The sequence below is a fragment of the Pseudophryne corroboree genome, chromosome 4, assembly GCF_028390025.1.
Source record: "Pseudophryne corroboree isolate aPseCor3 chromosome 4, aPseCor3.hap2, whole genome shotgun sequence".
Lineage (NCBI taxonomy): Eukaryota > Metazoa > Chordata > Amphibia > Anura > Myobatrachidae > Pseudophryne > Pseudophryne corroboree.
The window spans coordinates 17,943,088-17,966,650 of NC_086447.1; the positions used below are offsets into that span (position 1 = coordinate 17,943,088).

The 23,563-nt window shown below is 36.8% G+C and overlaps 13 non-coding genes across 13 annotated transcripts; all 13 read right to left on the reverse strand.

The window, feature by feature from the left end:
• Positions 1–860: 860 nt before the first annotated feature.
• Positions 861–932, reverse strand: TRNAM-CAU (transfer RNA methionine (anticodon CAU)). The gene has a single exon. It is a non-coding gene; the product is annotated as a tRNA-Met (tRNA).
• Positions 933–3,193: 2,261 nt separating this feature from the next.
• Positions 3,194–3,265, reverse strand: TRNAM-CAU (transfer RNA methionine (anticodon CAU)). Its single transcript has one exon. It is a non-coding gene; the product is annotated as a tRNA-Met (tRNA).
• A 3,441-nt stretch (positions 3,266–6,706) lies between these two features.
• Positions 6,707–6,778, reverse strand: TRNAM-CAU (transfer RNA methionine (anticodon CAU)). The gene has a single exon. It is a non-coding gene; the product is annotated as a tRNA-Met (tRNA).
• A 1,094-nt stretch (positions 6,779–7,872) lies between these two features.
• TRNAM-CAU (transfer RNA methionine (anticodon CAU)) lies at positions 7,873–7,944 on the reverse strand. The gene has a single exon. It is a non-coding gene; the product is annotated as a tRNA-Met (tRNA).
• A 1,095-nt stretch (positions 7,945–9,039) lies between these two features.
• Positions 9,040–9,111, reverse strand: TRNAM-CAU (transfer RNA methionine (anticodon CAU)). Its single transcript has one exon. It is a non-coding gene; the product is annotated as a tRNA-Met (tRNA).
• Positions 9,112–10,205: 1,094 nt separating this feature from the next.
• Positions 10,206–10,277, reverse strand: TRNAM-CAU (transfer RNA methionine (anticodon CAU)). The gene has a single exon. It is a non-coding gene; the product is annotated as a tRNA-Met (tRNA).
• A 1,094-nt stretch (positions 10,278–11,371) lies between these two features.
• On the reverse strand, positions 11,372–11,443 carry TRNAM-CAU (transfer RNA methionine (anticodon CAU)). Its single transcript has one exon. It is a non-coding gene; the product is annotated as a tRNA-Met (tRNA).
• A 1,094-nt stretch (positions 11,444–12,537) lies between these two features.
• Positions 12,538–12,609, reverse strand: TRNAM-CAU (transfer RNA methionine (anticodon CAU)). The gene has a single exon. It is a non-coding gene; the product is annotated as a tRNA-Met (tRNA).
• Positions 12,610–14,870: 2,261 nt separating this feature from the next.
• On the reverse strand, positions 14,871–14,942 carry TRNAM-CAU (transfer RNA methionine (anticodon CAU)). Its single transcript has one exon. It is a non-coding gene; the product is annotated as a tRNA-Met (tRNA).
• A 3,429-nt stretch (positions 14,943–18,371) lies between these two features.
• On the reverse strand, positions 18,372–18,443 carry TRNAM-CAU (transfer RNA methionine (anticodon CAU)). The gene has a single exon. It is a non-coding gene; the product is annotated as a tRNA-Met (tRNA).
• Positions 18,444–19,537: 1,094 nt separating this feature from the next.
• Positions 19,538–19,609, reverse strand: TRNAM-CAU (transfer RNA methionine (anticodon CAU)). The gene has a single exon. It is a non-coding gene; the product is annotated as a tRNA-Met (tRNA).
• Positions 19,610–21,871: 2,262 nt separating this feature from the next.
• TRNAM-CAU (transfer RNA methionine (anticodon CAU)) lies at positions 21,872–21,943 on the reverse strand. The gene has a single exon. It is a non-coding gene; the product is annotated as a tRNA-Met (tRNA).
• A 1,094-nt stretch (positions 21,944–23,037) lies between these two features.
• Positions 23,038–23,109, reverse strand: TRNAM-CAU (transfer RNA methionine (anticodon CAU)). Its single transcript has one exon. It is a non-coding gene; the product is annotated as a tRNA-Met (tRNA).
• Between the last annotated feature and the right edge of the window lie 454 nt (positions 23,110–23,563).

Below are 23,563 nucleotides of genomic sequence, written 5' to 3' on the forward strand. Positions count from 1 at the left end.
TGGTGGTTCAATCCCACCCAGGAATGTTATTGACCGTGTGATCAAATTTTGGTGATCTTTAAGTAGACAAGTCAAAATTTCAAACCACCTCTTATAGTGTAGGGTACCTGGCCTTCTCTGATGCAATCAGAGTCAGATTTGATGAAGTCATTTTATAAAAAACAGGAAGCACAATTTAGCATGGGGTTGCAGAGAAAAAAATTATGCAGGCAGAGAAATCCAATTGAGTGATTAATCAGCTCTCCATTTTATGGCTTTATTTTTATGCTAACACATTTGCTCTCTGAAAAGTGTCCACAAAGCCAAGTCTCTGATTAACACCTTTGTAGGAATGGTTTTTCACCTATTACTGATTAAAACTTGCTTCATTGGAAAGGCAGCAAGATGCATCCTCATTACAATGTCCACTGAAATAATAAAGGTTGACACCAGGAAACATAAACCTCACTGCATCCTTGCTGCTTTCTCAAGTGGGAATCTGTTTAATGTGAAAGCCAGGTGATATCTAATCAGCACACAGGTAAGAAGTTAAGAAAATCTTTCTTTAAGGGTGAAGATGTTTCTCACAAAATCGTTGCCCCAATGCATCATTGAAATTCAAGATGGAAAGATGATTTTGAAATATCAATTGTACATTTTGCATTGCTCTTCTGGTGACAATATAGCTTGTTTTTGTCAATTACCATTTTAGTAATAGGGTAAAGAAAATTAAGTGGATTTCTGAAAGAAAACAATGCTGTCAATATACTATTAAAACAAATTAAAATGTTAAAAGTTATTGTACTTTAAGTAAAAATAAAAGAGTCAAAATATCAATCCCAGTTTTGGAAGAATTTAATTAACCAAAAAATAAGTGCACATAGCAGAGGATGGTTTCGATCCATCGACCTCTGGGTTATGGGCCCAGCACGCTTCCGCTGCGCCACTCTGCTGCTCATGTTAGTGTCAGAGATCCTGAAGTACTTACTCATTATGTGAAAGTACCAATGTGTTTCTTCGTTGGTCAATGGAAGAAAAATCTTGCAAAACTCTCCAGATTATTGCCTTTTTAACCTTTTTCTAGGAAACTTTCTAGATGAATGCTTTTTAGCCTTTGTCAGTACATGCTTTTGCAAGCTGTCTCTGTGGTGCAATCGGTAAGCGCATTCGGCTGTTAACCTAAAGGTTGGTGGTTCAATCCCGCCCAGGAATGTTATTGACCGTGTGATCAAATTTTGGTGATCTTTAAGTAGACAAGTCAAAATTTCAAACCACCTCTTATAGTGTAGGGTACCTGGCCTTCTCTGATGCAATCAGAGTCAGATTTGATGAAGTCATTTTATAAAAAACAGGAAGCACAATTTAGCATGGGGTTGTAGAGAAAAAAATTATGCAGGCAGAGAAATGCAATTGAGTGATTAATCAGCTCTCCATGTTATGGCTTTATTTTTATGCTAACACATTTGCTCTATGAAAAGTGTCCACAAAGCCAAGTCTCTGATTAACACCTTTGTAGGAATGGTTTTTCACCTATTACTGATTAAAACTTGCTTCATTGGAAAGGCAGCAAGATGCATCCTCATTACAATGTCCACTGAAATAATACAGGTTGACACCAGGAAACATAAACCTAACTGCATCCTTGCTGCTTTCTCAAGTGGGAATCTGTTTAATGTGAAAACCAGGTGATATCTAATCAGCACACAGGTAAGAAGTTAAGAAAATCTTTCTTTAAGGGTGAAGATGTTTCTCACAAAATCGTTGCCCCAATGCATCATTGAAATTCAAGCTGGAAAGATGATTTTGAAATATCAATTGTACATTTTGCATTGCTCTTCTGGTGACAATGTAGCTTGTTTTTGTCAATTACCATTTCAGTAATAGGGTAAAGAAAATTAAGTGGATTTCTGAAAGAAAACAATGCTGTCAATATACTATTAAAACAAATTAAAATGTTAAAAGTTACTGTACTTTAGGTAAAAATAAAAGAGTCAAAATATCAATCCCAGTTTTGGAAGAATTTAATTAACCAAAAAATAAGTGCACATAGCAGAGGATGGTTTCGATCCATCGACCTCTGGGTTATGGGCCCAGCACGCTTCCGCTGCGCCACGCTGCTGCTCATGTAAGTTTAAGAGATCCTGAAGTACTCCTTCATCATGTGAAAGTACCAATGTGTTTCTTCATTGGTCAATGGAAGAAAAATCTTGCAAAACTCTCCAGATTATTGCCTTTTTAACCTTTTTCTAGGAAACTTTCTTGATGAATGCTTTTTAGCCTTTGTCAGTACAAGCTTTTGCAAGCTGTCTCTGTGGTGCAATCTGTTAGCGCGTTCGGCTGTTAACCGAAAGGTTGGTGGTTTAATCCCACCCAGGGACGTAATTGACCGTGTGATCAAATTTTGGTGATCTTTAAGTAGACAAGTCAAAATTTCAAACCACCTCTTATAGTGTAGGGTATCTGGCCTTCTCTGATGCAATCAGAGTCAGATTTGATTAAGTAATTTTATAAAAAACAGGAAGCACAATTTAGCATGGGGATGCAGAGAAAAAAAATTATGCAGGCAGAGAAATCCAATTGAGTGATTAATCAGCTCTCCATTTTATGGCTTTATTTTTATGCTAACACATTTGCTCTCTGAAAAGTGTCCACAAAGCCAAGTCTCTGATTAACACCTTTGTAGGAATGGTTTTTCACCTATTACTGATTAAAACTTGCTTCATTGGAAAGGCAGCAAGATGCATCCTCATTACAATGTCCACTGAAATAATACAGGTTGACACCAGGAAACATAAACCTCACTGCATCCTTGCTGCTTTCTCAAGTGGGAATCTGTTTAATGTGAAAACCAGGTGATATCTAATCAGCACACAGGTAAGAAGTTAAGAAAATTTTTCTTTAAGGGTGAAGATGTTTCTCACAAAATCGTTGCCCCAATGCATCATTGAAATTCAAGCTGGAAAGATGATTTTGAAATATCAATTGTACATTTTGCATTGCTCTTCTGGTGACAATATAGCTTGTTTTTGTCAATTACCATTTCAGTAATAGGGTAAAGAAAATTAAGTGGATTTCTGAAAGAAAACAATGCTGTCAATATACTATTAAAACAAATTAAAATGTTAAAAGTTATTGTACTTTAAGTAAAAATAAAAGAGTCAAAATATCAATCCCAGTTTTGGAAGAATTTAATTAACCAAAAAATAAGTGCACATAGCAGAGGATGGTTTCGATCCATCGACCTCTGGGTTATGGGCCCAGCACGCTTCCGCTGCGCCACTCTGCTGCTCATGTTAGTGTCAGAGATCCTGAAGTACTCACTCATCATGTGAAAGTACCAATGTGTTTCTTCATTGGTCAATGGAAGAAAAATCTTGCAAAACTCTCCAGATTATTGCCTTTTTAACCTTTTTCTAGGAAACTTTCTAGATGAATGCTTTTTAGCCTTTGTCAGTACATGCTTTTGCAAGCTGTCTCTGTGGCGCAATCGGTAAGCGCAATCGGTAAGCGCATTCGGCTGTTAACCTAAAGGTTGGTGGTTCAATCCCACCCAGGAATGTTATTGACCGTGTGATCAAATTTTGGTGATCTTTAAGTAGACAAGTCAAAATTTCAAACCACCTCTTATAGTGTAGGGTATCTGGCCTTCTCTGATGCAATCAGAGTCAGATTTGATGAAGTCATTTTATAAAAAACAGGAAGCACAATTTAGCATGGGGTTGCAGAGAAAAAAAATTATGCAGGCAGAGAAATCCAATTGAGTGATTAATCAGCTCTCCATTTTATGGCTTTATTTTTATGCTAACACATTTGCTCTCTGAAAAGTGTCCAAATAGCCAAGTCTCTGATTAACACCTTTGTAGGAATGGTTTTTCACCTATTACTGATTAAAACTTGCTTCATTGGAAAGGCAGCAAGATGCATCCTCATTACAATGTCCACTGAAATAATACAGGTTGACACCAGGAAACATAAACCTCACTGCATCCTTGCTGCTTTCTCAAGTGGGAATCTGTTTAATGTGAAAACCAGGTGATATCTAATCAGCACACAGGTAAGAAGTTAAGAAAATCTTTCTTTAAGGGTGAAGATGTTTCTCACAAAATCGTTGCCCCAATGCATCATTGAAATTCAAGCTGGAAAGATGATTTTGAAATATCAATTGTACATTTTGCATTGCTCTTCTGGTGACAATGTAGCTTGTTTTTGTCAATTACCATTTCAGTAATAGGGTACAGAAAATTAAGTGGATTTCTGAAAGAAAACAATGCTGTCAATATACTATTAAAACAAATTAAAATGTTAAAAGTTATTGTACTTTAAGTAAAAATAAAAGAGTCAAAATATCAATCCCAGTTTTGGAAGAATTTAATTAACAAAAAAATAAGTGCACATAGCAGAGGATGGTTTCGATCCATTGACCTCTGGGTTATGGGCCCAGCACGCTTCCGCTGCGCCACTCTGCTGCTCATGTTAGTGTCAGAGATCCTGAAGTACTCACTCATCATGTGAAAGTACCAATGTGTTTCTTCGTTGGTCAATGGAAGAAAAATCTTGCAAAACTCTCCAGATTATAGCCTTTTTAACCTTTTTCTAGGAAACTTTCTAGATGAATGCTTTTTAGCCTTTGTCAGTACAAGCTTTTGCAAGCTGTCTCTGTGGTGCAATCTGTGAGCGCGTTCGGCTGTTAACCGAAAGGTTGGTGGTTTAATCCCACCCAGGGACGTAATTGACCGTGTGATCAAATTTTGGTGATCTTTAAGTAGACAAGTCAAAATTTCAAACCACCTCTTATAGTGTAGGGTATCTGGCCTTCTCTGATGCAACCAGAGTCAGATTTGATTAAGTCATTTTATAAAAAACAGGAAGCACAATTTAGCATGGGGTTGCAGAGAAAAAAAATTATGCAGGCAGAGAAATCCAATTGAGTGATTAATCAGCTCTCCATTTTATGGCTTTATTTTTATGCTAACACATTTGCTCTCTGAAAAGTGTCCACAAAGCCAAGTCTCTGATTAACACCTTTGTAGGAATGGTTTTTCACCTATTACTGATTAAAACTTGCTTCATTGGAAAGGCAGCAAGATGCATCCTCATTACAATGTCCACTGAAATAATACAGGTTGACACCAGGAAACATAAACCTCACTGCATCCTTGCTGCTTTCTCAAGTGGGAATCTGTTTAATGTGAAAACCAGGTGATATCTAATCAGCACACAGGTAAGAAGTTAAGAAAATCTTTCTTTAAGGGTGAAGATGTTTCTCACAAAATCGTTGCCCCAATGCATCATTGAAATTCAAGCTGGAAAGATGATTTTGAAATATCAATTGTACATTTTGCATTGTTCTTCTGGTGACAATATAGCTTGTTTTTGTCAATTACCATTTCAGTAATAGAGTAAAGAAAATTAAGTGGATTTCTGAAAGAAAACAATGCTGTCAATATACTATTAAAACAAATTAAAATGTTAAAAGTTATTGTACTTTAAGTAAAAATAAAAGAGTCAAAATATCAATCCCAGTTTTGGAAGAATTTAATTAACCAAAAAATAAGTGCACATAGCAGAGGATGGTTTCAATCCATCGACCTCTGGGTTATGGGCCCAGCACGCTTCCGCTGCGCCACTCTGCTGCTCATGTTAGTGTCAGAGATCCTGAAGTACTCACTCATCATGTGAAAGTACCAATGTGTTTCTTCGTTGGTCAATGGAAGAAAAATCTTGCAAAACTCTCCAGATTATTGCCTTTTTAACCTTTTTCTAGGAAACTTTCTAGATGAATGCTTTTTAGCCTTTGTCAGTACAAGCTTTTGCAAGCTGTCTCTGTGGTGCAATCTGTGAGCGCGTTCGGCTGTTAACCGAAAGGTTGGTGGTTTAATCCCACCAAGGGACGTAATTGACCGTGTGATCAAATTTTGGTGATCTTTAAGTAGACAAGTCAAAATTTCAAACCACCTCTTATAGTGTAGGGTATCTGGCCTTCTCTGATGCAACCAGAGTCAGATTTGATTAAGTCATTTTATAAAAAACAGGAAGCACAATTTAGCATGGGGTTGCAGAGAAAAAAAATTATGCAGGCAGAGAAATCCAATTGAGTGATTAATCAGCTCTCCATTTTATGGCTTTATTTTTATGCTAACACATTTGCTCTCTGAAAAGTGTCCACAAAGCCAAGTCTCTGATTAACACCTTTGTAGGAATGGTTTTTCACCTATTACTGATTAAAACTTGCTTCATTGGAAAGGCAGCAAGATGCATCCTCATTACAATGTCCACTGAAATAATGCAGGTTGACACCAGGAAACATAAACCTCACTGCATCCTTGCTGCTTTCTCAAGTGGGAATCTGTTTAATGTGAAAACCAGGTGATATCTAATCAGCACACAGGTAAGAAGTTAAGAAAATCTTTCTTTAAGGGTGAAGATGTTTCTCACAAAATCGTTGCCCCAATGCATCATTGAAATTCAAGCTAAAAGATGATTTTGAAATATCAATTGTACATTTTGCATTGCTCTTCTGGTGACAATATAGCTTGTTTTTGTCAATTACCATTTCAGTAATAGAGTAAAGAAAATTAAGTGGATTTCTGAAAGAAAACAATGCTGTCAATATACTATTAAAACAAATTAAAATGTTAAAAGTTATTGTACTTTAAGTAAAAATAAAAGAGTCAAAATATCAATCCCAGTTTTGGAAGAATTTAATTAACCAAAAAATAAGTGCACATAGCAGAGGATGGCTTCGATCCATCGACCTCTGGGTTATGGGCCCAGCACGCTTCCGCTGCGCCACTCTGCTGCTCATGTTAGTGTCAGAGATCCTGAAGTACTCACTCATTATGTGAAAGTACCAATGTGTTTCTTCGTTGGTCAATGGAAGAAAAATCTTGCAAAACTCTCCAGATTATTGCCTTTTTAACCTTTTTCTAGGAAACTTTCTAGATGAATGCTTTTTAGCCTTTGTCAGTACATGCTTTTGCAAGCTGTCTCTGTGGCGCAATCGGTAAGCACATTCGGCTGTTAACCTAAAGGTTGGTGGTTCAATCCCACCCAGGAATGTTATTGACCGTGTGATCAAATTTTGGTGATCTTTAAGTAGACAAGTCAAAATTTCAAACCACCTCTTATAGTGTAGGGTACCTGGCCTTCTCTGATGCAATCAGAGTCAGATTTGATGAAGTCATTTTATAAAAAACAGGAAACACAATTTAGCATGGGGTTGCAGAGAAAAAAATTATGCAGGCAGAGAAATCCAATTGAGTGATTAATCAGCTCTCCATTTTATGGCTTTATTTTTATGCTAACACATTTGCTCTCTGAAAAGTGTCCACAAAGCCAAGTCTCTGATTAACACCTTTGTAGGAATGGTTTTTCACCTATTACTGATTAAAACTTTCTTCATTGGAAAGGCAGCAAGATGCATCCTCATTACAATGTCCACTGAAATAATACAGGTTGACACCGGGATACATAAACCTAACTGCATCCTTGCTGCTTTCTCAAGTGGGAATCTGTTTAATGTGAAAACCAGGTGATATCTAATCAGCACACAGGTAAGAAGTTAAGAAAATCTTTCTTTAAGGGTGAAGATGTTTCTCACAAAATCGTTGCCCCAATGCATCATTGACATTCAAGCTGGAAAGATGATTTTGAAATATCAATTGTACATTTTGCATTGCTCTTCTGGTGACAATGTAGCTTGTTTTTGTCAATTACCATTTCAGTAATAGGGTAAAGAAAATTAAGTGGATTTCTGAAAGAAAACAATGCTGTCAATATACTATTAAAACAAATTAAAATGTTAAAAGTTATTGTACTTTAGGTAAAAATAAAAGAGTCAAAATATCAATCCCAGTTTTGGAAGAATTTAATTAACAAAAAAATAAGTGCACATAGCAGAGGATGGTTTCGATCCATCGACCTCTGGGTTATGGGCCCAGCACGCTTCCGCTGCGCCACTCTGCTGCTCATGTAAGTTTAAGAGATCCTGAAGTACTCCTTCATCATGTGAAAGTACCAATGTGTTTCTTCATTGGTCAATGGAAGAAAAATCTTGCAAAACTCTCCAGATTATTGCCTTTTTAACCTTTTTCTAGGAAACTTTCTAGATGAATGCTTTTTAGCCTTTGTCAGTACATGCTTTTGCAAGCTGTCTCTGTGGTGCAATCTGTCAGCGCGTTCGGCTGTTAACCGAAAGGTTGGTGGTTTAATCCCACCCAGGGACGTAATTGACCGTGTGATCAAATTTTGGTGATCTTTAAGTAGACAAGTCAAAATTTCAAACCACCTCTTATAGTGTAGGGTATCTGGCCTTCTCTGATGCAATCAGAGTCAGATTTGATTAAGTCATTTTATAAAAAACAGGAAGCACAATTTAGCATGGGGATGCAGAGAAAAAAAATTATGCAGGCAGAGAAATCCAATTGAGTGATTAATCAGCTCTCCATTTTATGGCTTTATTTTTATGCTAACACATTTGCTCTCTGAAAAGTGTCCACAAAGCCAAGTCTCTGATTAACACCTTTGTAGGAATGGTTTTTCACCTATTACTGATTAAAACTTGCTTCATTGGAAAGGCAGCAAGATGCATCCTCATTACAATGTCCACTGAAATAATACAGGTTGACACCAGGAAACAAAAACCTCACTGCATCCTTGCTGCTTTCTCAAGTGGGAATCTGTTTAATGTGAAAACCAGGTGATATCTAATCAGCACACAGGTAAGAAGTTAAGAAAATCTTTCTTTAAGGGTGAAGATGTTTCTCACAAAATCGTTGCCCCAATGCATCATTGAAATTCAAGCTGGAAAGATGATTTTGAAATATCAATTGTACATTTTGCATTGCTCTTCTGGTGACAATATAGCTTGTTTTTGTCAATTACAATTTCAGTAATAGAGTAAAGAAAATTAAGTGGATTTCTGAAAGAAAACAATGCTGTCAATATACTATTAAAACAAATTAAAATGTTAAAAGTTATTGTACTTTAAGTAAAAATAAAAGAGTCAAAATATCAATCCCAGTTTTGGAAGAATTTAATTAACCAAAAAATAAGTGCACATAGCAGAGGATGGTTTCGATCCATCGACCTCTGGGTTATGGGCCCAGCACGCTTCCGCTGCGCCACTCTGCTGCTCATGTTAGTGTCAGAGATCCTGAAGTACTCACTCATTATGTGAAAGTACCAATGTGTTTCTTAGTTGGTCAATGGAAGAAAAATCTTGCAAAACTCTCCAGACTATTGCCTTTTTAACCTTTTTCTAGGAAACTTTCTAGATGAATGCTTTTTAGCCTTTGTCAGTACATGCTTTTGCAAGCTGTCTCTGTGGCGCAATCGGTAAGCGCATTCGGCTGTTAACCTAAAGGTTGGTGGTTCAATCCCACCCAGGAATGTTATTGACCGTGTGATCAAATTTTGGTGATCTTTAAGTAGACAAGTCAAAATTTCAAACCACCTCTTATAGTGTAGGGTACCTGGCCTTCTCTGATGCAATCAGAGTCAGATTTGATGAAGTCATTTTATAAAAAACAGGAAGCACAATTTAGCATGGGGTTGCAGAGAAAAAAATTATGCAGGCAGAGAAATCCAATTGAGTGATTAATCAGCTCTCCATTTTATGGCTTTATTTTTATGCTAACACATTTGCTCTCTGAAAAGTGTCCACAAAGCCAAGTCTCTGATTAACACCTTTGTAGGAATGGTTTTTCACCTATTACTGATTAAAACTTGCTTCATTGGAAAGGCAGCAAGATGCATCCTCATTACAATGTCCACTGAAATAATACAGGTTGACACCAGGAAACATAAACCTAACTGCATCCTTGCTGCTTTCTCAAGTGGGAATCTGTTTAATGTGAAAACCAGGTGATATCTAATCAGCACACAGGTAAGAAGTTAAGAAAATCTTTCTTTAAGGGTGAAGATGTTTCTCACAAAATCGTTGCCCCAATGCATCATTGAAATTCAAGCTGGAAAGATGATTTTGAAATATCAATTGTACATTTTGCATTGCTCTTCTGGTGACAATGTAGCTTGTTTTTGTCAATTACCATTTCAGTAATAGGGTAAAGAAAATTAAGTGGATTTCTGAAAGAAAACAATGCTGTCAATATACTATTGAAACAAATTAAAATGTTAAAAGTTACTGTACTTTAGGTAAAAATAAAAGAGTCAAAATATCAATCCCAGTTTTGGAAGAATTTAATTAACAAAAAAATAAGTGCACATAGCAGAGGATGGTTTCGATCCATCGACCTCTGGGTTATGGGCCCAGCACGCTTCCGCTGCGCCACTCTGCTGCTCATGTAAGTTTAAGAGATCCTGAAGTACTCCTTCATCATGTGAAAGTACCAATGTGTTTCTTCATTGGTCAATGGAAGAAAAATCTTGCAAAACTCTCCAGATTATTGCCTTTTTAACCTTTTTCTAGGAAACTTTCTAGATGAATGCTTTTTAGCCTTTGTCAGTACATGCTTTTGCAAGCTGTCTCTGTGGCGCAATCGGTAAGCGCATTCAGCTGTTAACTTAAAGGCTGGTGGTTCAATCCCACCCAGGAATGTTATTGACCGTGTGATCAAATTTTGGTGATCTTTAAGTAGACAAGTCAAAATTTCAAACCACCTCTTATAGTGTAGGGTACCTGGCCTTCTCTGATGCAATCAGAGTCAGATTTGATGAAGTCATTTTATAAAAAACAGGAAGCACAATTTAGCATGGGGTTGCAGAGAAAAAAATTATGCTGGCAGAGAAATCCAATTGAGTGATTAATCAGCTCTCCATTTTATGGCTTTATTTTTATGCTAACACATTTGCTCTCTGAAAAGTGTCCACAAAGCCAAGTCTCTGATTAACACCTTTGTAGGAATGGTTTTTCACCTATTACTGATTAAAACTTGCTTCATTGGAAAGGCAGCAAGATGCATCCTCATTACAATGTCCACTGAAATAATACAGGTTGACACCAGGAAACATAAACCTCACTGCATCCTTGCTGCTTTCTCAAGTGGGAATCTGTTTAATGTGAAAGCCAGGTGATATCTAATCAGCACACAGGTAAGAAGTTAAGAAAATCTTTCTTTAAGGGTGAAGATGTTTCTCACAAAATCGTTGCCCCAATGCATCATTGAAATTCAAGCTGGAAAGATGATTTTGAAATATCAATTGCACATTTTGCATTGCTCTTCTGGTGACAATGTAGCTTGTTTTTGTCAATTACCATTTCAGTAATAGGGTAAAGAAAATTAAGTGGATTTCTGAAAGATAACAATGCTGTCAATATACTATTGAAACAAATTAAAATGTTAAAAGTTACTGTACTTTAGGTAAAAATAAAAGAGTCAAAATATCAATCCCAGTTTTGGAAGAATTTAATTAACAAAAAAATAAGTGCACATAGCAGAGGATGGTTTCGATCCATCGACCTCTGGGTTATGGGCCCAGCACGCTTCCGCTGCGCCACTCTGCTGCTCATGTAAGTTTAAGAGATCCTGAAGTACTCCTTCATCATGTGAAAGTACCAATGTGTTTCTTCATTGGTCAATGGAAGAAAAATCTTGCAAAACTCTCCAGATTATTGCCTTTTTAACCTTTTTCTAGGAAACTTTCTAGATGAATGCTTTTTAGCCTTTGTCAGTACATGCTTTTGCAAGCTGTCTCTGTGGCGCAATCGGTAAGCGCATTCGGCTGTTAACCTAAAGGCTGGTGGTTCAATCCCACCCAGGAATGTTATTGACCGTGTGATCAAATTTTGGTGATCTTTAAGTAGACAAGTCAAAATTTCAAACCACCTCTTATAGTGTAGGGTACCTGGCCTTCTCTGATGCAATCAGAGTCAGATTTGATGAAGTCATTTTATAAAAAACAGGAAGCACAATTTAGCATGGGGTTGCAGAGAAAAAAATTATGCAGGCAGAGAAATCCAATTGAGTGATTAATCAGCTCTCCATTTTATGGCTTTATTTTTATGCTAACACATTTGCTCTCTGAAAAGTGTCCACAAAGCCAAGTCTCTGATTAACACCTTTGTAGGAATGGTTTTTCACCTATTACTGATTAAAACTTGCTTCATTGGAAAGGCAGCAAGATGCATCCTCATTACAATGTCCACTGAAATAATACAGGTTGACACCAGGAAACATAAACCTCACTGCATCCTTGCTGCTTTCTCAAGTGGGAATCTGTTTAATGTGAAAGCCAGGTGATATCTAATCAGCACACAGGTAAGAAGTTAAGAAAATCTTTCTTTAAGGGTGAAGATGTTTCTCACAAAATCGTTGCCCCAATGCATCATTGAAATTCAAGCTGGAAAGATGATTTTGAAATATCAATTGTACATTTTGCATTGCTCTTCTGGTGACAATGTAGCTTGTTTTTGTCAATTACCATTTCAGTAATATGGTAAAGAAAATTAAGTGGATTTCTGAAAGAAAACAATGCTGTCAATATGCTATTAAAACAAATTAAAATGTTAAAAGTTATTGTACTTTAGGTAAAAATAAAAGAGTCAAAATATCAATCCCAGTTTTGGAAGAATTTAATTAACAAAAAAATAAGTGCACATAGCAGAGGATGGTTTCGATCCATCGACCTCTGGGTTATGGGCCCAGCACGCTTCCGCTGCGCCACTCTGCTGCTCATGTTAGTGTCAGAGATCCTGAAGTACTCACTCATTATGCGAAAGTACCAATGTGTTTCTTCGTTGGTCAATGGAAGAAAAATCTTGCAAAACTCTCCAGATTATTGCCTTTTTAACCTTTTTCTAGGAAACTTTCTAGATGAATGCTTTTTAGCCTTTGTCAGTACATGCTTTTGCAAGCTGTCTCTGTGGCGCAATCGGTAAGCGCATTCGGCTGTTAACCTAAAGGTTGGTGGTTCAATCCCACCCAGGAATGTTATTGACCGTGTGATCAAATTTTGGTGATCTTTAAGTAGACAAGTCAAAATTTCAAACCACCTCTTATAGTGTAGGGTACCTGGCCTTCTCTGATGCAATCAGAGTCAGATTTGATGAAGTCATTTTATAAAAAACAGGAAGCACAATTTAGCATGGGGTTGTAGAGAAAAAAATTATGCAGGCAGAGAAATCCAATTGAGTGATTAATCAGCTCTCCATGTTATGGCTTTATTTTTATGCTAACACATTTGCTCTCTGAAAAGTGTCCACAAAGCCAAGTCTCTGATTAACACCTTTGTAGGAATGGTTTTTCACCTATTACTGATTAAAACTTGCTTCATTGGAAAGGCAGCAAGATGCATCCTCATTACAATGTCCACTGAAATAATACAGGTTGACACCAGGAAACATAAACCTAACTGCATCCTTGCTGCTTTCTCAAGTGGGAATCTGTTTAATGTGAAAACCAGGTGATATCTAATCAGCACACAGGTAAGAAGTTAAGAAAATCTTTCTTTAAGGGTGAAGATGTTTCTCACAAAATCGTTGCCCCAATGCATCATTGAAATTCAAGCTGGAAAGATGATTTTGAAATATCAATTGTACATTTTGCATTGCTCTTCTGGTGACAATGTAGCTTGTTTTTGTCAATTACCATTTCAGTAATAGGGTAAAGAAAATTAAGTGGATTTCTGAAAGAAAACAATGCTGTCAATATACTATTAAAACAAATTAAAATGTTAAAAGTTACTGTACTTTAGGTAAAAATAAAAGAGTCAAAATATCAATCCCAGTTTTGGAAGAATTTAATTAACAAAAAAATAAGTGCACATAGCAGAGGATGGTTTCGATCCATCGACCTCTGGGTTATGGGCCCAGCACGCTTCCGCTGCGCCACGCTGCTGCTCATGTAAGTTTAAGAGATCCTGAAGTACTCCTTCATCATGTGAAAGTACCAATGTGTTTCTTCATTGGTCAATGGAAGAAAAATCTTGCAAAACTCTCCAGATTATTGCCTTTTTAACCTTTTTCTAGGAAACTTTCTGGATGAATGCTTTTTAGCCTTTGTCAGTACAAGCTTTTGCAAGCTGTCTCTGTGGTGCAATCTGTTAGCGCGTTCGGCTGTTACCCGAAAGGTTGGTGGTTTAATCCCACCCAGGGACGTAATTGACCGTGTGATCAAATTTTGGTGATCTTTAAGTAGACAAGTCAAAATTTCAAACCACCTCTTATAGTGTAGGGTATCTGGCCTTCTCTGATGCAATCAGAGTCAGATTTGATTAAGTCATTTTATAAAAAACAGGAAGCACAATTTAGCATGGGGATGCAGAGAAAAAAAATTATGCAGGCAGAGAAATCCAATTGAGTGATTAATCAGCTCTCCATTTTATGGCTTTATTTTTATGCTAACACATTTGCTCTCTGAAAAGTGTCCACAAAGCCAAGTCTCTGATTAACACCTTTGTAGGAATGGTTTTTCACCTATTACTGATTAAAACTTGCTTCATTGGAAAGGCAGCAAGATGCATCCTCATTACAATGTCCACTGAAATAATACAGGTTGACACCAGGAAACATAAACCTCACTGCATCCTTGCTGCTTTCTCAAGTGGGAATCTGTTTAATGTGAAAACCAGGTGATATCTAATCAGCACACAGGTAAGAAGTTAAGAAAATCTTTCTTTAAGGGTGAAGATGTTTCTCACAAAATCGTTGCCCCAATGCATCATTGAAATTCAAGCTGGAAAGATGATTTTGAAATATCAATTGTACATTTTGCATTGCTCTTCTGGTGACAATATAGCTTGTTTTTGTCAATTACCATTTCAGTAATAGGGTAAAGAAAATTAAGTGGATTTCTGAAAGAAAACAATGCTGTCAATATACTATTAAAACAAATTAAAATGTTAAAAGTTATTGTACTTTAATTAAAAATAAAAGAGTCAAAATATCAATCCCAGTTTTGGAAGAATTTAATTAACCAAAAAATAAGTGCACATAGCAGAGGATGGTTTCGATCCATCGACCTCTGGGTTATGGGCCCAGCACGCTTCCGCTGCGCCACTCTGCTGCTCATGTTAGTGTCAGAGATCCTGAAGTACTCACTCATCATGTGAAAGTACCAATGTGTTTCTTCATTGGTCAATGGAAGAAAAATCTTGCAAAACTCTCCAGATTATTGCCTTTTTAACCTTTTTCTAGGAAACTTTCTAGATGAATGCTTTTTAGCCTTTGTCAGTACATGCTTTTGCAAGCTGTCTCTGTGGCGCAATCGGTAAGCGCATTCGGCTGTTAACCTAAAGGTTGGTGGTTCAATCCCACCCAGGAATGTTATTGACCGTGTGATCAAATTTTGGTGATCTTTAAGTAGACAAGTCAAAATTTCAAACCACCTCTTATAGTGTAGGGTATCTGGCCTTCTCTGATGCAATCAGAGTCAGATTTGATGAAGTCATTTTATAAAAAACAGGAAGCACAATTTAGCATGGGGTTGCAGAGAAAAAAAATTATGCAGGCAGAGAAATCCAATTGAGTGATTAATCAGCTCTCCATTTTATGGCTTTATTTTTATGCTAACACATTTGCTCTCTGAAAAGTGTCCACATAGCCAAGTCTCTGATTAACACCTTTGTAGGAATGGGTTTTCACCTATTACTGATTAAAACTTGCTTCATTGGAAAGGCAGCAAGATGCATCCTCATTACAATGTCCACTGAAATAATACAGGTTGACACCAGGAAACATAAACCTCACTGCATCCTTGCTGCTTTCTCAAGTGGGAATCTGTTTAATGTGAAAACCAGGTGATATCTAATCAGCACACAGGTAAGAAGTTAAGAAAATCTTTCTTTAAGGGTGAAGATGTTTCTCACAAAATCGTTGCCCCAATGCATCATTGAAATTCAAGCTGGAAAGATGATTTTGAAATATCAATTGTACATTTTGCATTGCTCTTCTGGTGACAATGTAGCTTGTTTTTGTCAATTACCATTTCAGTAATAGGGTACAGAAAATTAAGTGGATTTCTGAAAGAAAACAATGCTGTCAATATACTATTAAAACAAATTAAAATGTTAAAAGTTATTGTACTTTAAGTAAAAATAAAAGAGTCAAAATATCAATCCCAGTTTTGGAAGAATTTAATTAACAAAAAAATAAGTGCACATAGCAGAGGATGGTTTCGATCCATTGACCTCTGGGTTATGGGCCCAGCACGCTTCCGCTGCGTCACTCTGCTGCTCATGTTAGTGTCAGAGATCCTGAAGTACTCACTCATCATGTGAAAGTACCAATGTGTTTCTTCGTTGGTCAATGGAAGAAAAATCTTGCAAAACTCTCCAGATTATTGCCTTTTTAACCTTTTTCTAGGAAACTTTCTAGATGAATGCTTTTTAGCCTTTGTCAGTACAAGCTTTTGCAAGCTGTCTCTGTGGTGCAATCTGTGAGCGCGTTCGGCTGTTAACCGAAAGGTTGGTGGTTTAATCCCACCCAGGGACGTAATTGACCGTGTGATCAAATTTTGGTGATCTTTAAGTAGACAAGTCAAAATTTCAAACCACCTCTTATAGTGTAGGGTATCTGGCCTTCTCTGATGCAATCAGAGTCAGATTTGATGAAGTCATTTTATAAAAAACAGGAAGCACAATTTAGCATGGGGTTGCAGAGAAAAAAAATTATGCAGGCAGAGAAATCCAATTGAGTGATTAATCAGCTCTCCATTTTATGGCTTTATTTTTATGCTAACACATTTGCTCTCTGAAAAGTGTCCACAAAGCCAAGTCTCTGATTAACACCTTTGTAGGAATGGTTTTTCACCTATTACTGATTAAAACTTGCTTCATTGGAAAGGCAGCAAGATGCATCCTCATTACAATGTCCACTGAAATAATGCAGGTTGACACCAGGAAACATAAACCTCACTGCATCCTTGCTGCTTTCTCAAGTGGGAATCTGTTTAATGTGAAAACCAGGTGATATCTAATCAGCACACAGGTAAGAAGTTAAGAAAATCTTTCTTTAAGGGAGAAGATGTTTCTCACAAAATCGTTGCCCCAATGCATCATTGAAATTCAAGCTGGAAAGATGATTTTGAAATATCAATTGTACATTTTGCATTGCTCTTCTGGTGACAATGTAGCTTGTTTTTGTCAATTACCATTTCAGTAATAGGGTACAGAAAATTAAGTGGATTTCTGAAAGAAAACAATGCTGTCAATATACTATTAAAACAAATTAAAATGTTAAAAGTTATTGTACTTTAAGTAAAAATAAAAGAGTCAAAATATCAATCCCAGTTTTGGAAGAATTTAATTAACAAAAAAATAAGTGCACATAGCAGAGGATGGTTTCAATCCATTGACCTCTGGGTTATGGGCCCAGCACACTTCCGCTGCGTCACTCTGCTGCTCATGTTAGTGTCAGAGATCCTGAAGTACTCACTCATCATGTGAAAGTACCAATGTGTTTCTTCGTTGGTCAATGGAAGAAAAATCTTGCAAAACTCTCCAGATTATTGCCTTTTTAACCTTTTTCTAGGAAACTTTCTAGATGAATGCTTTTTAGCCTTTGTCAGTACAAGCTTTTGCAAGCTGTCTCTGTGGTGCAATCTGTGAGCGCGTTCGGCTGTTAACCGAAAGGTTGGTGGTTTAATCCCACCCAGGGACGTAATTGACCGTGTGATCAAATTTTGGTGATCTTTAAGTAGACAAGTCAAAATTTCAAACCACCTCTTATAGTGTAGGGTATCTGGCCTTCTCTGATGCAACCAGAGTCAGATTTGATTAAGTCATTTTATAAAAAACAGGAAGCACAATTTAGCATGGGGTTGCAGAGAAAAAAAATTATGCAGGCAGAGAAATCCAATTGAGTGATTAATCAGCTCTCCATTTTATGGCTTTATTTTTATGCTAACACATTTGCTCTCTGAAAAGTGTCCACAAAGCCAAGTCTCTGATTAACACCTTTGTAGGAATGGTTTTTCACCTATTACTGATTAAAACTTGCTTCATTGGAAAGGCAGCAAGATGCATCCTCATTACAATGTCCACTGAAATAATGCAGGTTGACACCAGGAAACATAAACCTCACTGCATCCTTGCTGCTTTCTCAAGTGGGAATCTGTTTAATGTGAAAACCAGGTGATATCTAATCAGCACACAGGTAAGAAGTTAAGAAAATCTTTCTTTAAGGGTGAAGATGTTTCTCACAAAATCGTTGCCCCAATGCATCATTGAAATTCAAGCTGGAAAGATGATTTTGAAATATCAATTGTACATTTTGCATTGCTCTTCTGGTGACAATATAGCTTGTTTTTGTCAATTACCATTTCAGGAATAGAGTAAAGAAAATTAAGTGGATTTCTGAAAGAAAACAATGCTGTCAATATACTATTAAAACAAATTAAAATGTTAAAAGTTATTGTACTTTAAGTAAAAATAAAAGAGTCAAAATATCAATCCCAGTTTTGGAAGAATTTAATTAACCAAAAAATAAGTGCACATAGCAGAGGATGGTTTCGATCCATCGACCTCTGGGTTATGGGCCCAGCACGCTTCCGCTGCGCCACTCTGCTGCTCATGTTAGTGTCAGAGATCCTGAAGTACTCACTCATTATGTGAAAGTACCAATGTGTTTCTTCGTTGGTCAATGGAAGAAAAATCTTGCAAAACTCTCCAGATTATTGCCTTTTTAACCTTTTTCTAGGAAACTTTCTAGATGAATGCTTTTTAGCCTTTGTCAGTACATGCTTTTGCAAGCTGTCTCTGTGGCGCAATCGGTAAGCGCATTCGGCTGTTATCCTAAAGGTTGGTGGTTCAATCCCACCCAGGAATGTTATTGACCGTGTGATCAAATTTTGGTGATCTTTAAGTAGACAAGTCAAAATTTCAAACCACCTCTTATAGTGTAGGGTACCTGGCCTTCTCTGATGCAATCAGAGTCAGATTTGATGAAGTCATTTTATAAAAAACAGGAAGCACAATTTAGCATGGGGTTGCAGAGAAAAAAATTATGCAGGCAGAGAAATCCAATTGAGTGATTAATCAGCTCTCCATTTTATGGCTTTATTTTTATGCTAACACATTTGCTCTCTGAAAAGTGTCCACAAAGCCAAGTCTCTGATTAACACCTTTGTAGGAATGGTTTTTCACCTATTACTGATTAAAACTTTCTTCATTGGAAAGGCAGCAAGATGCATCCTCATTACAATGTCCACTGAAATAATACAGGTTGACACCGGGATACATAAACCTAACTGCATCCTTGCTGCTTTCTCAAGTGGGAATCAGTTTAATGTGAAAACCAGGTGATATCTAATCAGCACACAGGTAAGAAGTTAAGAAAATCTTTCTTTAAGGGTGAAGATGTTTCTCACAAAATCGTTGCCCCAATGCATCATTGACATTCAAGCTGGAAAGATGATTTTGAAATATCAATTGTACATTTTGCATTGCTCTTCTGGTGACAATGTAGCTTGTTTTTGTCAATTACCATTTCAGTAATAGGGTAAAGAAAATTAAGTGGATTTCTGAAAGAAAACAATGCTGTCAATATACTATTAAAACAAATTAAAATGTTAAAAGTTATTGTACTTTAGGTAAAAATAAAAGAGTCAAAATATCAATCCCAGTTTTGGAAGAATTTAATTAACAAAAAAATAAGTGCACATAGCAGAGGATGGTTTCGATCCATCGACCTCTGGGTTATGGGCCCAGCACGCTTCCGCTGCGCCACTCTGCTGCTCATGTAAGTTTAAGAGATCCTGAAGTACTCCTTCATCATGTGAAAGTACCAATGTGTTTCTTCATTGGTCAATGGAAGAAAAATCTTGCAAAACTCTCCAGATTATTGCCTTTTTAACCTTTTTCTAGGAAACTTTCTAGATGAATGCTTTTTAGCCTTTGTCAGTACAAGCATTTGCAAGCTGTCTCTGTGGTGCAATCTGTTAGCGCGTTCGGCTGTTAACCGAAAGGTTGGTGGTTTAATCCCACCCAGGGACGTAATTGACCGTGTGATCAAATTTTGGTGATCTTTAAGTAGACAAGTCAAAATTTCAAACCACCTCTTATAGTGTAGGGTATCTGGCCTTCTCTGATGCAATCAGAGTCAGATTTGATTAAGTCATTTTATAAAAAACAGGAAGCACAATTTAGCATGGGGATGCAGAGAAAAAAAATTATGCAGGCAGAGAAATCCAATTGAGCGATTAATCAGCTCTCCATTTTATGGCTTTATTTTTATGCTAACACATTTGCTCTCTGAAAAGTGTCCACAAAGCCAAGTCTCTGATTAACACCTTTGTAGGAATGGTTTTTCACCTATTACTGATTAAAACTTGCTTCATTGGAAAGGCAGCAAGATGCATCCTCATTACAATGTCCACTGAAATAATACAGGTTGACACCAGGAAACATAAACCTCACTGCATCCTTGCTGCTTTCTCAAGTGGGAATCTGTTTAATGTGAAAACCAGGTGATATCTAATCAGCACACAGGTAAGAAGTTAAGAAAATCTTTCTTTAAGGGTGAAGATGTTTCTCACAAAATCGTTGCCCCAATGCATCATTGAAATTCAAGCTGGAAAGATGATTTTGAAATATCAATTGTACATTTTGCATTGCTCTTCTGGTGACAATATAGCTTGTTTTTGTCAATTACCATTTCAGTAATAGAGTAAAGAAAATTAAGTGGATTTCTGAAAGAAAACAATGCTGTCAATATACTATTAAAACAAATTAAAATGTTAAAAGTTATTGTACTTTAAGTAAAAATAAAAGAGTCAAAATATCAATCCCAGTTTTGGAAGAATTTAATTAACAAAAAAATAAGTGCACATAGCAGAGGATGGTTTCAATCCATTGACCTCTGGGTTATGGGCCCAGCACACTTCCGCTGCGTCACTCTGCTGCTCATGTTAGTGTCAGAGATCCTGAAGTACTCACTCATCATGTGAAAGTACCAATGTGTTTCTTCGTTGGTCAATGGAAGAAAAATCTTGCAAAACTCTCCAGATTATTGCCTTTTTAACCTTTTTCTAGGAAACTTTCTAGATGAATGCTTTTTAGCCTTTGTCAGTACAAGCTTTTGCAAGCTGTCTCTGTGGTGCAATCTGTGAGCGCGTTCGGCTGTTAACCGAAAGGTTGGTGGTTTAATCCCACCCAGGGACGTAATTGACCGTGTGATCAAATTTTGGTGATCTTTAAGTAGACAAGTCAAAATTTCAAACCACCTCTTATAGTGTAGGGTATCTGGCCTTCTCTGATGCAACCAGAGTCAGATTTGATTAAGTCATTTTATAAAAAACAGGAAGCACAATTTAGCATGGGGTTGCAGAGAAAAAAAATTATGCAGGCAGAGAAATCCAATTGAGTGATTAATCAGCTCTCCATTTTATGGCTTTATTTTTATGCTAACACATTTGCTCTCTGAAAAGTGTCCACAAAGCCAAGTCTCTGATTAACACCTTTGTAGGAATGGTTTTTCACCTATTACTGATTAAAACTTGCTTCATTGGAAAGGCAGCAAGATGCATCCTCATTACAATGTCCACTGAAATAATGCAGGTTGACACCAGGAAACATAAACCTCACTGCATCCTTGCTGCTTTCTCAAGTGGGAATCTGTTTAATGTGAAAACCAGGTGATATCTAATCAGCACACAGGTAAGAAGTTAAGAAAATCTTTCTTTAAGGGTGAAGATGTTTCTCACAAAATCGTTGCCCCAATGCATCATTGAAATTCAAGCTGGAAAGATGATTTTGAAATATCAATTGTACATTTTGCATTGCTCTTCTGGTGACAATATAGCTTGTTTTTGTCAATTACCATTTCAGGAATAGAGTAAAGAAAATTAAGTGGATTTCTGAAAGAAAACAATGCTGTCAATATACTATTAAAACAAATTAAAATGTTAAAAGTTATTGTACTTTAAGTAAAAATAAAAGAGTCAAAATATCAATCCCAGTTTTGGAAGAATTTAATTAACCAAAAAATAAGTGCACATAGCAGAGGATGGTTTCGATCCATCGACCTCTGGGTTATGGGCCCAGCACGCTTCCGCTGCGCCACTCTGCTGCTCATGTTAGTGTCAGAGATCCTGAAGTACTCACTCATTATGTGAAAGTACCAATGTGTTTCTTCGTTGGTCAATGGAAGAAAAATCTTGCAAAACTCTCCAGATTATTGCCTTTTTAACCTTTTTCTAGGAAACTTTCTAGATGAATGCTTTTTAGCCTTTGTCAGTACATGCTTTTGCAAGCTGTCTCTGTGGCGCAATCGGTAAGCGCATTCGGCTGTTAACCTAAAGGTTGGTGGTTCAATCCCACCCAGGAATGTTATTGACCGTGTGATCAAATTTTGGTGATCTTTAAGTAGACAAGTCAAAATTTCAAACCACCTCTTATAGTGTAGGGTACCTGGCCTTCTCTGATGCAATCAGAGTCAGATTTGATGAAGTCATTTTATAAAAAACAGGAAGCACAATTTAGCATGGGGTTGCAGAGAAAAAAATTATGCAGGCAGAGAAATCCAATTGAGTGATTAATCAGCTCTCCATTTTATGGCTTTATTTTTATGCTAACACATTTGCTCTCTGAAAAGTGTCCACAAAGCCAAGTCTCTGATTAACACCTTTGTAGGAATGGTTTTTCACCTATTACTGATTAAAACTTTCTTCATTGGAAAGGCAGCAAGATGCATCCTCATTACAATGTCCACTGAAATAATACAGGTTGACACCGGGATACATAAACCTAACTGCATCCTTGCTGCTTTCTCAAGTGGGAATCAGTTTAATGTGAAAACCAGGTGATATCTAATCAGCACACAGGTAAGAAGTTAAGAAAATCTTTCTTTAAGGGTGAAGATGTTTCTCACAAAATCGTTGCCCCAATGCATCATTGACATTCAAGCTGGAAAGATGATTTTGAAATATCAATTGTACATTTTGCATTGCTCTTCTGGTGACAATGTAGCTTGTTTTTGTCAATTACCATTTCAGTAATAGGGTAAAGAAAATTAAGTGGATTTCTGAAAGAAAACAATGCTGTCAATATACTATTAAAACAAATTAAAATGTTAAAAGTTATTGTTCTTTAGGTAAAAATAAAAGAGTCAAAATATCAATCCCAGTTTTGGAAGAATTTAATTAACAAAAAAATAAGTGCACATAGCAGAGGATGGTTTCGATCCATCGACCTCTGGGTTATGGGCCCAGCACGCTTCCGCTGCGCCACTCTGCTGCTCATGTAAGTTTAAGAGATCCTGAAGTACTCCTTCATCATGTGAAAGTACCAATGTGTTTCTTCATTGGTCAATGGAAGAAAAATCTTGCAAAACTCTCCAGATTATTGCCTTTTTAACCTTTTTCTAGGAAACTTTCTAGATGAATGCTTTTTAGCCTTTGTCAGTACAAGCATTTGCAAGCTGTCTCTGTGGTGCAATCTGTTAGCGCGTTCGGCTGTTAACCGAAAGGTTGGTGGTTTAATCCCACCCAGGGACGTAATTGACCGTGTGATCAAATTTTGGTGATCTTTAAGTAGACAAGTCAAAATTTCAAACCACCTCTTATAGTGTAGGGTATCTGGCCTTCTCTGATGCAATCAGAGTCAGATTTGATTAAGTCATTTTATAAAAAACAGGAAGCACAATTTAGCATGGGGATGCAGAGAAAAAAAATTATGCAGGCAGAGAAAT